Source organism: Onychomys torridus, chromosome 1 (assembly GCF_903995425.1).
Source record: "Onychomys torridus chromosome 1, mOncTor1.1, whole genome shotgun sequence".
NCBI classification, from domain to species: Eukaryota; Metazoa; Chordata; class Mammalia; order Rodentia; family Cricetidae; genus Onychomys; species Onychomys torridus.
In genome coordinates this window covers 85,495,243-85,516,765 of record NC_050443.1, presented here as the reverse complement: position 1 = coordinate 85,516,765, position 21,523 = coordinate 85,495,243, and the positions used below count along the sequence as shown (strand labels likewise).

Sequence of the window (21,523 nt, the reverse complement as noted above, 5' to 3'; positions counted from 1 at the left end):
TAAACTGACCGACCATTTAAGGATGTTCTTTGACCATTCCCAGATATATTCACTGGACAGCTTCTTGTTCCTATTTTTAGGAGTATGCACAAAAATGTATAATAGCAATAGTTTCTAAAGTAAAAACATACTTAGTAATTCAGTTGCATAAATTATGATGTGCCACACAACAGATGCTAAAACATCACTACAGAAAATAAAAGCTGGACAGGGAGGTTCATGCCTGCAATCTCAACACTGTGGGCATGGAGACAAGAGAATCAGGTGTTCAATGTCATCTCAGTTCCATAGTCAGACCAAAGACAATGTGTATTCCAAGATACTGTCTCAAAAAACAAACAAAAAGCCCAAACAACAAATAAATTCAATTGAGTTCAAAAGACTATGGTTATGTACCTAAACATCAATTATTCTAATAACATAATAGTTAACATAGTTTACAGCATAATATAGAGAATGTTATTTTTTTTCAAATAAATTTCAAAAATAGGAAAAACTTGGCAACCTATTGTTATATGGTAAATTATTTTAAAAACCAAAGGAACTGTAAATCTGAATTTCAATATATTGATTAACTCCAGGAAAGATTTGGGGGACAGTCAAGGGACATATGGAATGCTGCAAAAAGACTGATAATATCCTTCTTATTTAGCTAAGTTCTGAACTAGTGTTTATTTGTTATTATTTTAAAAGCATATGCATGCATTATACATGCTGTTATCTGCATTACAGACTCCATCTAAAACAGAAGTAGTTCTCAATCTTCCTAATGCTCTGACCCTCTAATACAGGTCCTCATGGTATGGTGACCTCAACCAAAAAATTACTTTTATTGCTTACTTTATAACTGTAATTTTGCCACTGTTATGAATCATAATGTAAATATTTGGCATGCAGGATATCTGATATGTGATTCCTGTGAGAGGTCTGAAGAGTCGTGGGCCACAGGTTGAGATGCTTTGCTTTGTTCTAATAATTATGCTATTTTGAAAGCTCTCGAGGTCTATCTCTAAGAGGCCTGGAGCTTCATCCACCCTTTGTTTCAAGTGCTCCATCCCACGGCTCTTTCTGCTATTGCACTCTAAGTAGTTCAAACAGCAGGGTGATTATGTGTCTGATGGGTAATGAGTAGAAAATAATGCAGAGTGAGACTCAGTGAATTCTCACAGAGACACAGCTCAGTAGACTCCAGCAAAGGCCTGTGGAGATATTTTTTTGTGCTCTAACAAATAAAGCTTGCCTGAAAATCAGAAGGAGGAGCTAATCACTAGTTAACCATAGAGATCTGAAGGTCTGTATAGACAGACAGGAAGTGAGAGAGCTGGGCAGAGAGAGGAAGTGATAAGGTGAAGTGGAGAGAGGAGCTCTCTCTCTTGAGACTGAGGATTTTGTAGAAGTAAGAACTTGTGGATGGCTTGCTCTGCTTCTCTGATGTTTCTGCTTTCAATGTCTTTGAACCTCAATGTCTGGCTCCGGGTTTTCTATTTATAAGACCTTTTAAGACTTGTATTCCATTTGGAGGCCAACATGGGCATCCATCTTTGGCCTACAGGCCTAATATATCTGACAGACTCATCTATGAGGCAGGATTTTTTGAAGGGCCTTCCTACATTATCTTGGCAAGGATAGGCAGTCCTATCTTTTGTGTCCTGCTTGTCCATTTTGGACAGCATACTGTCAGCAGTCAATGTAAGGGCACTTTCTTGCCCAGTGGCTAATTTTTGCCACAAAGAAACCAAACTCCATATGGAGTTTCTTCAATGCCCATCATCTTCTCTGAAGTAGATTGGTGCTGCAGGAGCAAACATGTCTCATAGTCATAAAAAAAGAAAAAAATCTGTAATTAAAACATGTCAAATGCAATATTCTATAGATCTCTGAAGTGTTTGAAGATGACCTGTCTATCTAAAATATATTTCTGCTTAACCTTGAAAACATACATAATATGACTACAAGTTCAATTGTAATGACTAACTAATAACCTGTCTCTATTATCCTAAATAGTTGGTAATAACTTTCAAGGACTAGAAAATTACATTACATTGTTAAATGAACTGTATAGGTACAATACCTTGAACAAAATTAGAAACATGTGTACAGTGTTTTTTTATCAAAATCAATCTCAAATTTGTATCAATACACATAATTTTTATACAATGTACAAAAATCCAATCAAATTTAAAATTAGTAGTTGTCTTTTAAAAGTAGATTCAATAATCTACCTTTTTATCTTATCATATCCATATTTTTTATTGATAACTTCTATTATATGTAATTTTATTATGTTAAAGTTAAAACCCTTCTTTTTGATTAGACAGAAAAAGGAAAATGCTGTGGGATGTCTTTCTGTATACTGTGAATATGTGTTATTCCCATTGGCTAATAAATAAAGCTGCACTGGCTTACAGCTGGGCAGGATGGAGCCAGGTGGGAAAATCCAAGAGAGATAGTGAAAGGAGAAAGGAGAGTAAGGGGAGACACCAGCCACTGCCCAAGGAGAAGCAAGATGCCAGTAGACTGGTATTGCCATGGCCACATGGCAAAACATAGATTAATAGAAATGTGTTAATTTAAGAAAAGAGCTAGCTAGCAAGAAGCCTGCCACAGGCTATGAATTGGTAATTAATATTGTCTATGAATGATTATTTTATAAGTGGCTGAGCAACTATTGCTGGATGGGACCTGAGAAAACTTACAGCTACAAAGGCCAGATTCCCAAGAAGCACTTAGATGGAACTTGGCTTCCTGAGCAGAGAGTACAAAGCAGGGCTGTCTATAGGACTTTCCAGTCCTTCGCATCAGTGAACCAAGCAGTCCTTAGATGTTTAGTCCCACATGTGGTGATAGCCTGAGCTGATGTTATCAGCTGGAACCAGCTAGAAAAGTCAATTGCCAGCATCTTCACCCAGCTTTGCCTTCAATGAGGTCACACTGGCACACTGAAATCAGGCTTGTCTGGAGTAATGACAACACAAGAACCAGCAAATGCTACATGTCAGCTATACTCTCCTGGGCCCCATCCTCCAGCCTGGTGACAGTATCGACCAGCATACCCTTAGATAAGACACAGTTGTGATGTCATATGACCATTGCTTGTGACTTGCAGAACATGGGATGATATACATTCTTCCTAGTAAGCTCTGATTACAGAGTGTACCCACTTAATCTGTATTCAATTACACAGAACACACACTGGACATCCCTTACATCCTTTCCTGTCTGGGAAGAATTAAATACCTTCCTCTATCAAATCTGGAAATGATCTGATCCTCATGGAAAATATAGGGAAATTGCCAAATTGGCTACTACAATTTGCTGGAAATGCCTTAGTAAGTAAAATTTAATGGAAACATAGGCTTTAAAGTACTAATTTTTTTAATGGCCTATGTTGTACCATGCCCCTTTCAGAACACAATCTATCCATGTTGGCAGAAAGGGGTTCTCCTAATTTCTACTGTCACCAGGAGAGAAACTGTGACACCCTCTCTCAGGAAGAGTCTGAGAGAATCACAGAAAGCCTCTGAGCTACCAGTCAAGAAGCAGACTGCCAAGGAAGATATTTCTGATGTGTCTTAGTCCTATTTGCCCTGGAGCCAGTAATAAATGTCAGGGGCATGGGCCTGATAGTCAGTGTTCCTGATGAGCACCAAACTCAGGCTTTCTGAAATGTTGACCTCCCACTAGGAACTGTCCCCTCTCTCTTGACTAAGAAAAATATCCACCAATGTCCATTATTACTGCTCTGGTTTCCATGGCTGAGAGCAAAACCCATCATTTTTGCACTCAATAATTTCAATTCTATTCCTCCCAAGGAAATTATGAAGATTAAATTTTATTTCAATGTGAATATTTATAAAGCTCACACTCTTTCCAGAGGAATAAAACTTAACAGAGATTAATTGGTTCATGGGTTTAACACTATATCACATCTTCAAGTCCAATATCCCTAGAGCCTCACCAAATGAGTCCTTCACAAAAAACTTCATTTTATTCACTATCTTAAAAGATAAAAGATGGACCTGAATTATCATGTGGTATACACCTGTAATCACAATAATCAGGAAGCTGAGGCAGGGGATTGCCAGTGTAATGCTAGCCTGCTCTACATAGTGAGATCCTATCTCATGAAAGTAAACTTATATATCTTATTTTTAGATGCTATCCTGGAGGTGGGGTACTATTCAGGAACAAATTGAACTTGGCTTTTGCATTTAACAACATAGTCAGCCAGGGAAGAAATAAAACTGAACAAATGCACAGACGAAAACAGTGTATGTAATGGTAGAAGTGCAAACTGACATGGAAAGCAAATATCAGAAAGACTTATCCCAATCTGGGGTACAGAAAGTTTATCTTATAGGTGGGGCATAAGAGCTTGGTAGGAGTAGCAGGCAAAGGAGACAGAGCGGTAAGCCAACATAGCCCATCATGTGAACTAAACAGAGTGATTGCTGTAAAGCAACCCTAATTTCCACTCAGCTGCTATCTAGCTATGAATCCTTGCCTGAATCTCTTAATGGGGCATCCATCTAAGGTTCATCTGCCAAATGAAATTTTAGATTGTAGGATTTGTAGAATTCTATTAGATGGCAAAATGAACATAATAAATAGATGGTGTTCAGTTACTGTAAGTAAAAAAATTTTTTAAGAAGCTTCAAGCATCATAGCAGTTTCCAGCATTAAGAAACCCCTCCAGATAAGAAGTAACACTAGCTTACAAAATCCTACTAAGTGTGCAGCAGAGCTAATGAGGCAGAAATAGAATTTTGCGGTGACCAGAAACAATAACTATGTGTGGTGGTATTGTGTTCCCCAAAATATTGTGTACCCTAATAAACTTATCTGGGGTCAGAGACAGAACAGCCACAATATTAAACATAGAGGATAGGCAGTGGTAGCACACGCCTTTAATCCTAGCATTCCAGAAGCAGAAATTCATCTGTTCAAGGATACAGCCAAGCATGGTGTCTCACGCCTTATATCCCAGAAAGTGAGCCTTTAATCCCAGGGAGTGATGGCAGAAAGAGAAAGATATATAAGGCGTGAAGACCAGAAACTAGAAGCATTTGGCTGGTTAAGCTTTTAGACTTTGGAGCAACAATTCAGTTGAGACCCATCTAGATGAGGACACAGGAGCTTTCAGTCTGAGGAAATAAGACCAGCTGAGGAATTGGCGAGGTCAGATAGCTGAGGCTTGTTCTGCTTCTCTGATCTTCCAGCATTCACCCCAATACCTGGCTTAGGTTTTGTTTTATTTTATTTTATTTTATTTTATCTTATTTCATTTTTCAGAGCTGAGGACTGAACCCAGGGCCTTGTGCTTGCTAGGCAAGCACTCTACCACTAAGCTAAATCCCCAACCCCAGGTTTGATTTTATTAATAAGAACTTTTTAAGATTCCTGCTACAACCATGAATCCGCAGGGGTAAATGAGCCCTGGATCTGGGGTTGGAAGGAAGGGAATGTGCTCTAGTGTTTAGATCCTGGTATTCAAAGGACCGTTCCTGCTTAAAGCTAGATTCCCAAAGCCCAGGGGTCATATTGTTAAAAAATGAGTGAAACAGGTAGATAGTGGGGATATATCCTGTCTTGGAAAAAGGAGAAAAACAATCTCTGTCACCAGTTTCTAACAAATAATACAAACTGCCAACCACCCAAAACTCTATAAAGCTCAGGATTTAATTTAAACTGTTCATTTTGACATCTTATAGACTCAGTCTTAAATCATGGTTGGATTAATAAATTTTAAATACACACATTGAGATTTTTATAAAGGTTCAATTCAGATAAATTTATAGTCACAAATAAAATAGGCAGTAAGATCTGATGAGTCATTAGCCAATAGAAATGCCAAGAAAAAGAACCAGAGGTGCCCAGATCTCAATTGGAGCCATAAGGAACAAATTACAAAAGCAACTACATATTAAATACATAATACATACACACACTTATAAATGTGTACATTGTAACTAAAGTTTTCCTGGTCCTACTGGCTCTCACAGTCCCACATTGCCACATCCACTCGTACCCAAATGAACACAAAGAGGATTAATATTAATTAAAACTGCTTGGCTATTAGCTCAGACTAACTACTGACTAGCTCTTGCACTTAAACTCAGCCCATTTCTGTTAATCTATATGTTTCCACGTGTTCCGTGGCTACATACCTATGTGCTATTACATGCTGCTCAATGTACAGCAGGTTGGCATCTCCAGACTCAGCCTTCCCCTTCCCAGAATTCTCCTTATCTGCTTATCCAGCCTATGCTTCCTGCCTTGCCATTGGCCAATCAGCTTTTTATTTATCAACCAATCAGAGCAACACATTCACAGCATACAGAACATCCTACAGCAATACTTACCTATATATGTGTGTATGCATGTGAATGTATAAAAGAAATGGAAAGTATATTGAGGGGGGAAAGGGATGATCAAATAAATTAGACAAATGCAAAAATATTTAAATAATGGAAAAAAAAGATGCTCAGATTCAGGACTATATCCTGACCAAGATAAACAAAAAGAAATGCCTAATAGCAATGTTGTAATTAAAATATAGAACACTAAGAAGGAAAAGAAGATCTAGTGATCAATAAAAAGGAAAATTAACATACACAGTAGTAAATGGCACACTAAATATTGACTTAAAAAGGAAGTTAGGAAGCTGGGCAGTGGTGGTGCACACCTTTAAGCCCAGCACTCGGGAGGCAGAGGCAGGCAGATCTTTGTGAGTTCGAGGCCAGCCTGGTCTACAGAATGAGATCCAGGAAAGGCACAAAGCTACACAGAGAAACCCTGTCTTGAAAAACCAAAAAAAAAAAAAAAAAAAGGAAGTTAGGAAACAATGGAATGGTTGTATCCCATCACCCAAATCAAAATAACAGAGAGTTTTATTCACCTAAATTTTATTCCCAGAAAAATAGCCTTCAAAGAACAATCTCAAAACAAAGACACATTTGGGAGTGTTGGGTTTGAATGGAGGTTATGGCCAGTCTACAGACTTTCCAAGAAATAGACATCCCAGTTTCATTCTCCTCACTTCTTTGTTGTCTGAACCTCAAGAGAAGCCAAACACTAAGGAAGTTTTTACAGCATAGAGAGAGAAAAATAAAAACCTGCGGCCTCCAGGGGCACCAAGCAGGAAGGTCCAAAATAGTCCTCCAACTAAGGTCATGAAATAAAAACTAACTTGCTTTCAGAGCAAACAAGAACAGCACATGAGAACTCCATGTACCAGTCACATGTTTCAATGCAGAACACATCAGCAAACTTAACTCAGCATTGTACAGAAAAGGCAACACATCAAAGCAGGTTTGGATTAGTCTAGGAATATAAGATTAAGTAAAAATTAGAAAACTGATCAATATAATTGACCATCATAGTAGATTAATATAGTTATTATAGTAGATTATATAGTTATAGCATTTGAGAAAGGGACAACCTTTCACAATGTAACTCAGTCTACTAGGAACAAACAGACTTTTTTTATTTGAGACAAGGTTTAACTACGCAGCTCAAGTTGGCCTCAAATTCATAATTCTCTTGCTTCAGTTTCTTGAGTGCTGGAATTGACAGTGAGAGATACCATACTTGGCAGAGGAATGCCTCCTGAATATGTTAAAGGTGCCCACACAATACCTCTAGGAAAAAATCATACTCTACAGGAATGTAAAGACATTCTATCTAAAATATGCAACAAGTCAAAGATACCTGCTCCCATATTTACTAGTTTGAATCCTACTGGATAGCCTAGTTTATACATTAAGAAACAACAACAAAACCAAAAAGACTAAGAAATAAAAGGTACAAACCAGTAAGCAGCAAAGCCATCATAATTCATACATGACTGTGGTGGTATTGTATTCCTCAAAATATTGTGCAGGCTAATAAACTTACCTGGGGTCAGAGAACATAACAGCCATGATATTAAACATAGAGGTTAGGCAGTGGTAGCACACGCCTTTAATACTAGCATTCCAGAGGCAGAGATCTGCCTGGATCTCTATGAGTTCAGGGCCACACTGGAAATAGCCAAGTATAGTGACTCACGCCTTTAATCCCAGGAAGTAATGGCAGGAGGCGAAACAGGAATTAGAAAGATGAGGTGGCTGTGACCTGTTCTGTCTCTCTGATCTTCCAGCATTCACACCAATACCTGGCACTGGGTTTGATCTTATTAATAAGACCATTTAAGATCCCTGCTACACATGACTGATTATTTACAGAGAAAATTCAAAAGCGCCTATAAGAATTAAGAATTTCACAAAAGAAAAATACAAAATTTCACATATATACCTGTAATAGGTCAGAAAATGCTACTTTAGAGGTTATCACTTAAGGTGACAAAAATGGGTAGCTATCAACAAATCCAACAAGAGTCTGGCAAGAACTTTGTGTAGATAAAAACCACAAGTCCTGAAGGTAAGGCTTCAACTAAAGACTACATAAATGGAAAGAACACTGTGAATGCAAACATGTAAACTTTGCTTAAACTGCCCCATAGACTTCACACACTCCAAAATCAGTCGAGAACCTTTGCTCATACTAGGCAAATGCTCTCCCAATCCTCTAGGACATAACATGTAATGCCATGTCAGTGCTATACAAATGCATTTTTAAAATATTTTCAGTTGAATTTGAGTATTCAGAGTCCCGGGGAGGGGTTGGGGATTTTAGCTCAGTGGTAGAATACTTGCCTAGCAAGCACAAAGCCCTGGGTTCGGTCCTCAGCTCTAGAAAAAAATAAATAAATAACAGTCCTGGGAAAGACTACAAATTGCATCAGTGTATTGTTAAGACAAATTGAAAATGAAAGGGAGAAAATTCTAACTTTTAAAAATCTGTATTTTCCTGCAATCTAGTTCTTTTAATATATTTAATATAGTTTAAGATCCTAAAAGAAAGAATTTTTGTTTGACAATGCAGCTCTAAAAATTATGTAAAAATCAAGTATCAGCAAAAACTGAACCAATAGAAATTTTTGCTTTTTTTCCAATGTTAAGGCGAATTATGGACTAAGAGTATTTGGCAAACCATGCCATGTGAAGGTGCAGTGCAGCAGAACAATGGCTGGGAAGGGGAATCCAGAAGCAGATTCTTGGTCCCTCTGGATGGCATGGTGAAGAGGGCAACACTGGCTCAAAAAGGCACTAAGAGCAGCCTCAGGGAATCTCATCAGGCATCTTGAAAGCATCAGTTCCCTAAGAAAGTCCAGTTTTGCTCAGCCAGGAGTTTCAAATGGGCTCAGCAGGAACTGACAAGGATGTAAATGGAGGAAAAGCATCCCATGGGATCCCATCCTGGAAATGTAAACATGGCTACATAGACTCTCTGCCTCCTCCCCTAAGTCTGACTTGAGATTTGACCTTCTGTGGATCAGTCTATCCTTTTTTCTTACTGACTTCATTATAATTTTAATTGATGAGTTTTATGTTTGAAATTACAATGTGAAGTCTGTAGATGAATGGAACATGAATCTTAAAAGTTCTTTTTAATAAAATCAAACCTGAGGCAAGTTATTGGGGATAGTGCTGGAAGATCAGAGAAGCAGAACAAGCCACAGCTAACTGACCTCGCCAGTTCCTCAGCTGATCCTATTTCCTCAGACTGGAAGCTTCTGAGTCCTCATCTGAATGTATCTCAGCTTAACTGTTGCTCAAAAGCCTAAATGCTTAACCAGCCAAATGCTTCTAGTTTCTGGTCTTGATGCCTTATATACCTTTCTGCTTTCTACCATTACTCCCTGGGATTAAAGGCATGTGTCACCTGCCTGGCTGTTTCCAATATGGCCTTGAACTCACAGAGATCCAGATAGATTTCTGCCTCTGGAATGCTAGGATTAAAGGTGTGAGTGCCACCAGTTTTCAGCCTCTGTATCTAGTGGCTGTTCTGTTCTTTGACCCCAGATAAGTTTATTAGGGTGCACAATATTTTGGGGAACATAATACCACCCCAGATGAAATTCTAAATTAAATAAGAAACACAGAGCCAAATACAGAGTTAAAGCCTAAGAGATCAGAGCAAGAGCCACAACTACCTTTAGCTTACCACTCACTGTCTTTCTTCCCCTGAGAGAGAGACCTTCTTCCTGTGTGACTTGTCTTTCTATTGCCTCTCTGTTCTGCCTTCTCATTGGCTTTAAACCCAACCACATGACTTCCTCCTCACTGCCTGTCTATACAGATCTCCAGGTCTCTATGGTTGGTACTGGGATTACAGACTCAAGGGTCACCACACTTGGCTGTGTCCTTGACCACACAGAGACTCTGCCTGCCATGTGATTGGATGAAGGGTGTGGGCTACCACCACCTGACAACCTCTATTCCTGGTTCGATAATGACCTCTGATCTCCAGGCAAATTTTATTTGTTAATATATGAATAAAATCACATTTCATCACAATTAAAATATCACCATAGAATCCTTCTCAACTACTCCCAGGCTCAAGGTTAAAAATGAGGAAATGATCCTGGAAGCACTGTTGAGCCAATAGAAGAACCCAGTCATGGACTTGATACTGTGTCAATTCAGGCCATGGACTTTCTGCTATAGAATACAGTGAACAGGAAGCCAGGACCAAGTTAGTACAACCTGAGATATCTCTGAAGAAAATGTTGTGAGGACTGATAGAGAAGAGCTAAGAAAGAGGAAAAGGGATTCCTTAATAGTTTTAGCAAATTATTCTTGTATATATCAAAATCAATGTTAAAAATCTATCCCTCCAGAGATGTAAAGAGATTCTTTTAAAAACAGAAAAGTATTATTGTGACTTTTATAGTTTGCTCTCAAATAACATAATGTGTAAGCAGTCTGTTTCAGTGAAAACTAAGCAGCAACCCCTTCACACCAAATGAAGAAATGTTAGGCTCACATTGCTGACTTACTCAGTATCCTTCCAAATGATGCAGTCCCTGGGGAAATCAACTAAGTCGAAGTCTTCTACCACCACTTGACCAATCAACTTATGGCGAGAGAACCTATCAAAGTCCGTACACAGAGAAGTGAAGCTTCTGAGCTTCAAGGTCATTGAAGGTAACAGGAAGTAAAAACACCTCATCTCCTCATCTGGTTCCAGTAACCCTGTTAATTCGTGAGAGCCTGTATGGCGACCTCAGCTTCCCACAATCCAGCAGCCTTTTCTCTTGCAAGGTTCACCCTCAAGTGGAAGAGGCTCTATAGCCGGAGAAAATAAGTAAGGTCATCAAACCAAGATGATCCCTCAGCCTGGGTCTCAGCCCGAGACAAGGAGATAGGCTCTACCTGGAAAGCTGTTAACTTGAAGGTGAGCTGGTAACTGTGGGGATGCTATAGGTTTAAATCCCTCCAGGAGGCAGAGTCGGGGTCCTTGTCTACAGTGGGAGGCCTAGAGCCAGAGGACCAGCAAAGGGTGGAAAGCGAGGTCCCAGAGCAGGAGCGGGCAAACCAGAGCACTGAGCTCAGATGCCTGGAGGAGCAGTTCACAGCCCAGGCACCAGGCAGCTGCGGGGAACCTCGGGGCCACTAGGAGTGTGCAAGCATCAGGGCCAGAGGGAGGAGCCTCTGCGAGTTCTTCGTCCCGCCCACACACAGGTAGCGCCTCTCCTAATTGGACAAGTCGCTACCATAGGCATGTACAGAGTCTTACCTGGCGAGGTCTTCTGAGTACCTGGACAAAGCCTGTGTCGCTGCCTGCTTTACTGGATTCCTCCCCTGGAAAATGGCAGAATACTTGGCTTCCACCTTTGGCGCTGAGAAAGACAAGTGAGTAGGAGCGGCATACCGGGGCTTGGGCCCGGGTGGCAATTGGCAACCGGTGCGGACGAAGGCAAGGGATGGCGTCCAGGTGTGGCTGGCGGGGATGCCCTGGAGGCCCTGGTCATCTGGGCTTAGCTGCCTCCTGGGCTGGGCAGTAGGACCTGAGGGGGGGCTGGGGGAGGGCCTCGGGCTCCACAGGGCTCCACACCAAGTTCTCCTCAGGACTCTGCTCCAAACAGCGCTGCCATTGATACCCAGGCTTCTGTGGCATTTCTTGCAACTTAGGGCTTTGAGTGACCTGTCAAGTGCCATTACCATCCTCCCTAAAACACAGTCGCTGGAGCTGGTCACAGGGAGTGGTATGGACGAAATAAACCTCCTGCCAGCCTAAGCCTTGGCAGGCCTGCTCCTCTTTTTAAAATAAGGTTTACATAAGGTAAGAGAAAAAAAATAACATTAATTCACTTGTATTGGCTTGCCACTGTGGCATATATTAATTTCCAGTGTGCTGTCTGAAGTTTAGTCTCAAGAGGCTTTGAAGAATAATTCCTCCTTTGAAAACCAAAAGAATAAATGTCTGGCTTAATCTGCTCTAAGTAAGTTGTCACCATCTTGGTGTTCCTGAATCTCTTATAAGGTTATACAGATATCTGTGATGGAAAAACTCTGTGTTTGCAATAGATAACATTTTTGGTGCCACATTCCCACGGGTGAAAATGTTCCACTGTTCAGGATGAAGGCTGTCTGATCAGTCACCTTTATGCAGATAAGTCTGCTCTGTTTGGAAGAGGGAATATTTCTAAAAGTCTCATGCCCAAATCAGTAGTCACTGTAGAGACATTTTAGAGAATCAGATGGGATAAAATTTGGGTTCTCAATAGTCATGGAGGACGACTGTATGGATTATGTTCAGGATGACTAAAGTACAGTAAAGGGACTGGATTTAGTTCAGTGGTTCAGAGTGTGAACTGCTCTTGCAGAGGACAGTAGTTTGGTTCCCCAAATCCATCTGATACAATCTCATGTCTCAGAACAACCTATAACTCCAGATCTGTGGAGATCCTTTGTCTCTGGCCACCACAGGCACCTGCACTTAGGTATGCACATCCACCCCCACATATACTTTTTGTTTTTTGAAACAGGGTTTCTCTTCACACCCCTGGCTGTTCTGGAACTCTCTCTCTGAAAATCAGACTAGCCTTGAACTGAGAGACTGGCCTTGAATATTTCCTGAGTGCTACGATTAAAGACTTGTGCCACCACTGCCCAGCCACAAGTACATAATTTAAAATAAAAGTTTTGAAGTACTATAAAATAAACATACAAAGCCAGTTGTGCTGGTACATGCCATGGGTCTCAGCACTCTGGAGGTAGAGACACATGGATCTCTGTGAGTTGGAGGCCAGTCTGGTCTAGATAGCTGGTTATAGGACAGCCAGAGCTATATAGAGACTCTATCACAATAAATAAGTATATGCAAATTTGTTTGGTGCTGTGGAAGAGCGCATTTCCTAAATTCTGAGGTCACAGAGAAGATGGCCTGGAATGTAGTCAAATGTGCATGCCAGTTCTGACATGAGAGGCTTCCATTCATAAATGCTATAGGCTGGGACTTAAAGAACCAGGAACATAGTAGTTCTGGCCCTATGTTCATATCTGTGTAGTGAAGGGGTGTCTCAGCAAAGAATTCAGATTTTTTGTTTTGTTTTGTTTTGAAATCTAGGTACTTACTTTATTTCAGCAGAGACAGTCATTTGTAACAGGAACATGGTGTGTCTATTAACTTTTGGGTCTTTTAGGAAATAAAATGTGGGTCTTTTCCAATTAAATATTTAGCTGTGATATTATAAGTCATGACAGTTTTCTATATTCAGCTTGTCTGGTAGAAATCACCCCTTTCTCGTATACTACCTACAACCCAAGACAGGGTTTCTCCCTGTACTCCTGGCTGTCCTGGAACCCAATTTGTAGGACAGGCAGACCTCTAACTCAGAGATCTACCTGCCACTGCCTCCTAAGTGCTGGGATTAAATACGAACACCATCCAGCTTCCTTGTAGTTTTATTTCAGTAATTCACATAATTTATTGACTGAAGCAAAAGTGTTTTGCAGGGAGTGCAGGATTGAGAAGTTTCATGTGGAACCCTTGTATGTTTTTAGACAGAGTTTTGTCCAACAAGCTCTTTATTTTCAGTTGATTTTCTAAAGAGATATTGTCTAATCCATTTAGATTGCATGAAGTAAGGAGGTTATTGGCAATCATTTTCCTTTCCTGATAAACTCAGACTTTACTGTATTTGTTCCTATCTCATAATAACTAGAGGATAACTGGTCTTCATGGTCCACTGGATTTCATTGAGATTGAGGCCTTCAGTCTGTACCTCAGGGTGAGGACCTAAGCATGTGGCTCTTGCTAAAAGTATGTGTGGGACAGCATTCCTCCCTCTGCAGCTGGCAACTGAATAGGGAAGCTGCATCAGGTAGCAGTTCATATCACAGATCTTACAGACCACCCAGCACCTGAAGGATTTGGATGGTTGTGATTCCATGGAGTATCTCAGCACTGCTAAAGAGGCTCTGTGACAGACATGTGCTGCTGTATGGTTTCTAAGGCAAGCTGGGTCTCCAATTAGCATGTCTGCAGTGAAGATCCCAAGAGACCTACTTGCTTCAAACCAGTTTGGAAATGTCCCCTCTGAATGTGAGTTTGGAGAGAACCTAGACTTTGCTTTCTGTTTTCTTTAGATACTGACAGCACTTAGGCCTGAGAATAAGAATATACATTTCAGTTCTTGGAACAGTGCCTTGTTGGCATTGTCCTTATTTTATAGGTGACATCCAGGACCCAGAAGTGTGGCAATCTTAAAAAGAGGCAAAGAATTTATTAAAGGAGAAGGGATTTAGAGTAGCAGGAAGCAGGTTAGAATTAGAACACTTATGTAGGGAGCTGGTATTAACAGCCTCTAACATACTGCCTGCAAGAGGAGACATAGTCACCAAGAACTGCTAAACTTCTGTGATTGGAAGACAAGTAGCTGGGAAATAGGATCATGTTAATGATGTTTCTGCCATATCTTCCCAGAAATAATCAGTTCTTATTACTCTTATTTCCTTCCAGTCAACTGTTCATTTTATTTCAAAACTGGAGCATGTTGTCATGGAGACAGATGTTCTAGATTGCACCATAAACCAACCTTTAGCCAGACCATTGCCCTCTTGAACATTTACCATAACCCTCAAAACTCTGCCCAGTCTGCTGATGGTTTATGCTGTGCTATGAGTGATGTGGAGATGCAGGAGCACTATGATGAGTTCTTTGAGGAAGTCTTCACTGAGATGGAAGAAAAGTATGGACAGGTTGAAGAGATGAACACCTGTGACAACCTAGGAGACCACCTGGTGGGGAACATATATGTCAAGTTCCGTCATGAGGAGGATGCAGAGAAAGCTGTGAGGGACTTGAATAACCGCTGGTTTAATGGGCAGCCAATCCATTCAGAGCTGTCCCCAGTGACTGACTTCAGGGAAGCCTGCTGCCGCCAGGATGAGATGGACAAGTGCCCAAGAGGGGCCTTCTGCAACTTCATGCATTTGAAGCCAATCTCAAGAGAGCTCAAACAGAAGCTGTCTCAGCGCCAGTGCTAGAAGCATAAATCCAGGTCCTGATCCCGGGAAAGGCATTCTCCATCCAGAAACATTAGGCATGGTGGCAGCAGGGGAGGTAGAGGATGAGAGCATGACAGGAGGCAGTCCAGATACCTCAAGAGAGATGGGAGATTCTGAGCCCAGCTGTTTATACCTTGGGTCTGCTAGACAGTGTTGTAGTTGATTGACAAGCCAGTTCATATTGAAACTTTAAAAAAAAAAAAAAAAAAAAAAAAAAAAATAACAACCCAAAAAGATGAGTTTCTGATTAAAATTTGTAGTGAAAAAAATAAGAAAAAACACCTTATCAAATACAGGGTTCAGGGTCTTCCTGTGAACTTTAGTCTGGTGTTTTTGTTCTGGTGGAAGCTCTACCTCAGCCCCTGGCATCCATATACCCAAAGAGTCTGGGATGATTAGGTGGAACCCCCACCTCTCTCTCCCCAGACCCTGCTCCTTTCAAAAACCCACCAAGCAACAGCCCATCCCTCCAGAAAGCCTGTCAAGGGTTAGCTTCCCCCCTCTGGGTACTACTCAACACCTGGTAGCCTTATTTGCCATGTGATTCCTCTCCTGCCATCCCAAGGGTCACCTAGGAGTTTCTTTGTAGTGGATAGCCATCCCAGCATTGGCCTGGAAGTTCCAACCCCCATTGAGGCTTCGGTAATGGTCATGCCCACAAAGCAGGGCGGAGGAGGAAGCAGAAGACCAAGGATAGGGAAGAGGTCGCTCTCTTGGTTCCCGGACTCTGGACGCTGGAGGTAGACCGAGCAGAGTTCTCCAGAGAACACCGCCGGACTGCGCTATACCTTTGCCAGACCCTGCAACCTACCCCTTCATTTGTAAGTTAGCCCACAAAATAAACCTCCCTTTTAACTACGTGGAGTGACCTTAATAATTTCACCAATATTTCTTGCTCTGTTTATTAAACCTGGATTTATTAATTTAGCTTGATTGCTTACTACATCAGCAGCAGCAGAAAAACCAATGAACAGGGATTCAAAACTTATCACTTTTGTTGTCCTGTTAGGAAGCAAGTTGATCTTAATATAATGCTCTGAATTCCCAGAGAAGTCCTTGGCTGGCAAATTCACATCTCTGTATCTTCAGGATGAACTGTTTCAAGTGCAGTCATAGTTTAAAATGAAGTTCAGTTTCCCACAGGCTTTGCTGTTACTCTTGTCATTTCTGTCCAGTGACCTCTGTTCATATAATCTGGTTTAATGCTACCAATCCCATCAACTGCTCCTGCCTCTGAGGCTGTTGGATATTAAATTCCAGGTTCGACAGGTTGAGTTGTCTTCGGATTGAGATTTGCCTTAAATGAAAAGTAAGACAGAGTAGAATTATAACCTCATTAGCTATCTGTCTTGCAGAAACTTGTGCCTAGAATGTCAGTGTGCTGTTATATTTTGAGAAGTGCTTATGTCTGTGGGTACTTTCTTTTCCTTTTTAGCCTAAAATCAAAATGTTCATCATATGAGTAATGTGAGCAAAGCTGCTCCCTACAGCTTTAGGCTAAAAAGTGAGGCTTGGTATCAGGAAATGAACTTACAAACATGTGACCCAAGAGCTTTAAAGGTTTTCATGCACTTTCTAAATGGTCTAATATGCATTAGAGCCTATCTGGCTGGGAGAATATGAAGATTTGCACAAATAAGCTTCTTTAAGAAGAAAATTATTCACTTTTAGATTATATCTCCAAACTGAAATAATTGGCTATGTGTTGTGTTAGAAAGTGCCTCTTTCTCAAGCTAGGTGTGGTGGTGGCTGATGCCTGTATTTCTAGCATTTGGGAGGCAGAGATGGAACATTTACCACTGAGTTAAAGTCAGCATAGGCTGGAAAGTGAGACCCATCCTCAGGAATGAAACCAAACCAAAGATAGCTTTCTCTATATACATGAAATTTTCTACTACTGTCTTACAGCTTTGTAAAGACACAAATTCTTACTGGTTCAGATAAAATTATCTCATTGTGAGAATATAGGTTTTACTATCATAAACAATTGCAGGACTGGGGTATATATCTTATCAAGGGATTATGCTGACTGTGACAGGTGCCTGTATAAGGACAGAGACCATGCTGGCTGCTGTTCCACATGGGTTATCAACAAATGAGAGGTTTCTTTCTAAAAATTTATTATATATTTCAATGTGTGTGAGTGTGTACATGTGTCTAAAGGTGTCCAAAAATGCCAGAAGAAGAGGGTGTCACACCCTCTGAGCTAGCATTACAGGGTGTTGTCATCTATGCAATATGGCTGTTGGACCCAAATTCCAGTCCTCTGAAAGAGCAGCAAATGCTCTTAACTGTTAACCCATCTCTCTAGGCCCAAGAGGCTTCACTTCTGAAAGAAACACTGTTGACAAAAAAAAGTTAAAGATGAGCGACCATAAATTAGAGATAAATCAAGGAAGGTTAGATACTGCTATTAGCAGAATAGACTTTGCTAATGGACTCTAGTCTTCACCTCTAAGCTTGAGCTAGAAGTTTCTCTAATGTCCCTTTAAATGCTATCTCATCTGAATTGGTCCTCATAAGGAGGAAGAAGCAATCATTACAGACATAACTGGTTATTTGTTTAACTGCATTTTATGTGGTGCTATGGAGTGAATTTAGGGCCTCCTGCCTGCTACATAAATGCTCCTCTAACTGAATTTTAAGATCCTCGTTTTCTTTTTCCTTTGAGATAAGCTCTCAAAAGTTTGTCTTACTGACCTTCAACTCATTCTGTAGTCTACGTAGGCCTTAACTGTGTGATCCTTTTTCACTAGCCTTGAGTAAGCCCCATGAGATCACACTATGGGTCTGCATCAACAGACCTAGAATAAGGCTGTATCAAAGTTTACTTTCTCTTGTTTTTAGCTCAGGGTGCTGACTATATGCTAAATAGCTAGTCAATAACCTGAATTAAAATAATGTCTCTAGTGGAAAGTGACAGGGACGTCTGAGTTGTCTCTAAGGGACTGGTGACTGGTTGGAGAGGCAGAGCACATATTCACATTGGCTTTTCTTTCCTTGAGACTACCTTATGAAGTAATCATGTGAAAATGGGATTTACAGACCCAAAACATGTTTGGAATTATTCTCTTTTTTTTTTTTTTTTTTTTTAGCTCAGATGTTGTCATGCTGAACATCCTGATTCATCCTAAAATATCCCCTGATCACTAATCACCCATATAGCATCCCAAGATTGCTGTCTCAGAATGAGCACTTGTACCTGTCACACTCAACACAAAATTGCAAAGCATTGTTTCATGGGTGTGACCAGCTCTTCTTCACACTAACATTGCCACCTCTGCCTCAGCCAAATGAGGCTACACAGGGGCTGCAGGTGCAAGCACTCATGGCTGGGCTGCAGCACCTGTGTTTATAATTCCTCACTTCCAAAGCCTGCTGTACCCAAGCCTTCACTGTCTGCGTAAGAGGAAGGCTCAGTCACCACAGATGTTTGGCTATTGGGCTTCCATTTCTCTTTGTACTTGCTCCCTCCAGAAATGATTTGATTGTGAGGAAAATCTACTTATAATATCTTACCACTTACTTAGTTGGAAGAAAATACTTATAGAATCTACAATTTCTCTTTTGTTTTTGCTTTTGAGTTTTTGAGACAGGGTCTAGATATGCAGCTCAGGCTGGCATGGAACTATGTAGTCCAGAATTTTTTTATTCTTTGTGTCTTTTACATCATGCCAACTGATCCTACCTATCTCCCTCCTCACCCCAAAATAAAACAAAATAAAATTTAAGAGAAAACGAGGAAAAAGAAAAAAAAACAAGCAAGAAAAGAAAAATGGAAGGCAAAAATCCCATCACAGAAGTTGCAGTACGACACAGTGAGTCACAAAGTAAACCCCTTTATTCATGTATTTATACAGGCAGGCACTGATGGAAAAGAATCACTCTAGGCCCCTGGTCTCTGCTGTACCATAGATGCTGAACCCTCACTGGGACTCTTCATGGACATCTCATTGCTGCCCTATGTCATGGAGATCCTGCAGCCCTGGGTCCACAGCACTGAACCCCCACCCCTGTCCCAACCCTCCAGCAGATCACAGATGGGGTGGATATGGAGTGGGCCAAAACATGACCCTGGGTCTGGGCCTGGGTACTTGCAGGGGTGGTCAGATCTCTCCTGTCTTCATCATTAGGGTGGGCTCTCCAGGATTGCTATGGATAGTTCACCATTTGCAGCAATGAGCAAAGGGCATGGTCAGTTCCCTGGCTTTCACATACTCGGCATAGGTTCTCCCACACCTACACCTTCAGGGCCAGCTCTACTGTGTTGCCCAGGCATGGTGTAAGGGCCACTCTCCAGAGTGCTGGACCTCAGGGACAGTTCTCCCACCTGCCCCAAGCACTGATGGGAGCATTTCTCCTCCATGCATGCCACCACAAGGCAGATGAGGAAAGGGCACAGCTCTCTCTCCCATGCTCACAACTTTGAGGCTGGCTTCCCACACCTCTGCCAATAGGGTTGGCTCTATTGTGCTTCCTAGGTGAAGTGCAGGGCCTGCTCTCCTGAGTGTTGCAGCTGGTGGGAGATGGGCAGGGAAAGTTCTTCCATCTGCCTCAGACATTGATGGGCACTCAGGGGAGGGAGGACCAGATTACCCAGAAGAAACATCAGTGAGAGCATAAATGAGGGAGTTTTAGGAAGGCTATAGACTTAGTCAAAACATAACAAAGCCAAGGAAATACTTGATTTATGTAATATACTATTCTCTCCCATATGCCCAATTGCAGACTCAGGAGAGCACAATGCATGACTGGCCAGGGGTTCTTTTCTAATCTGGTGAGGTAAAGACTAGTTAGTGATCCAGAAGGTGCATTTGTGTCCTAAGCCTACAAATGGGTCTTATGCTTGAAGATATTTGTAGTACACAATAATTGATGGAAAACAAATAAGAGGTACTGAAAAAGTTGGAAAAGATGAGACATTATCATAGAAATATATAAGAGCCACCTAGCAGTGGAGAGCTGATAGACAGATCTCTGACAAAAAATATATGACTTTAGGTTTATTAAATACCAGTAATAGCTATATACAAAGTTCCTCTTAAGCCCCCTGCCAGAGAACTACCTAAGGCAATACCACCTCCTCACCTAACTGCTGAGGTCTCAGGCCTCCCAGCGTTTCCCAGCCCCTTGATAAATACCTACTTATTTTCTACTGTTGTGACTTAAAATACATATCAGAAGGTCCTTGGGCCAACACTGAAAAATTAACTATAAAGAGCACTTCCCTCTCTCTCTTGTCATGAAACCATGGTACCCCTTAACCTTTAAATTTACATATTTATTATTTACTTTTTAAAAATTTAATTTTGAGAGTATTAATTCTCCCTTTTCTTTCCTCTCTCCACTCTTCTTGAAATTCATGACCTCTTTTTTAACTCATCATTTTTGCATGCATATATATCCCTAAATATAACCTGTTTGCTCCATATAACATTACTTGTATGTTTTCAGGGCTGGCATTTGGCATTCAACAATCACGCGGTGTGCTCTTCCCTGGGGAAGACTACGTCTGCTCCCAGCTTTCCTCAGTTGCCTATAGTTCTCTGTTGATTATTATTAAATTTATAAATAAACATACAGAGGTTAAATTAATATACAGACAACATGTTTTAAAACAGGATGCTGAGCCATTGAAATTCTCACCGATAGGGATCACAAAGTTCCCAGAAGTGCTCCATCTTAGGAAACTGCAGCCAGAAAGTAGAGAAAAGCACCTGTGAAGAGTCTGCTCTTGGAAGCTTCTGCTCAGCACTGTCACAGGCTGCTACAGGGTGGAGCGCCCAGATGGCCTGGGAAGGATCCCTGAGTCCAAGACAGTGCACAGCATCCTGGGAGGTGTGTTCCACTGAGGAACTGTGATTAAGCATCCCTTACCAATGGGCACCCCAAAGCCTCTGGTACACAGCCTGCCATCTGTGTACCCATGTGCTTCTCTTCTACCTGGCCATAGGATGTTTAGTGGAAGTCCTTAATTGTGGTCTTAATTTTCCCTCTGATCCAGAAATATGGAATCAGCTCCACCAAACACACATCTTCCAACCAGTGTGGCTTGGAGAGAAAGATGGAAAATGCATCAGAAATGCTCACAAATGGCTTCCTCATCTTCTCTAGCCACAAGATTG

The 21,523-nt window shown here is 41.1% G+C and overlaps 2 pseudogenes; one reads left to right on the top strand and one right to left on the bottom strand.

Annotated features, from left to right (window-relative positions):
* The window catches only part of LOC118577094, a 72,138-nt pseudogene extending 50,870 nt beyond the window's left edge, over window positions 1–21,268 (bottom strand).
* Window positions 11,650–15,515, top strand: LOC118589944 (annotated as a pseudogene).
* Window positions 21,269–21,523: the final 255 nt, after the last annotated feature.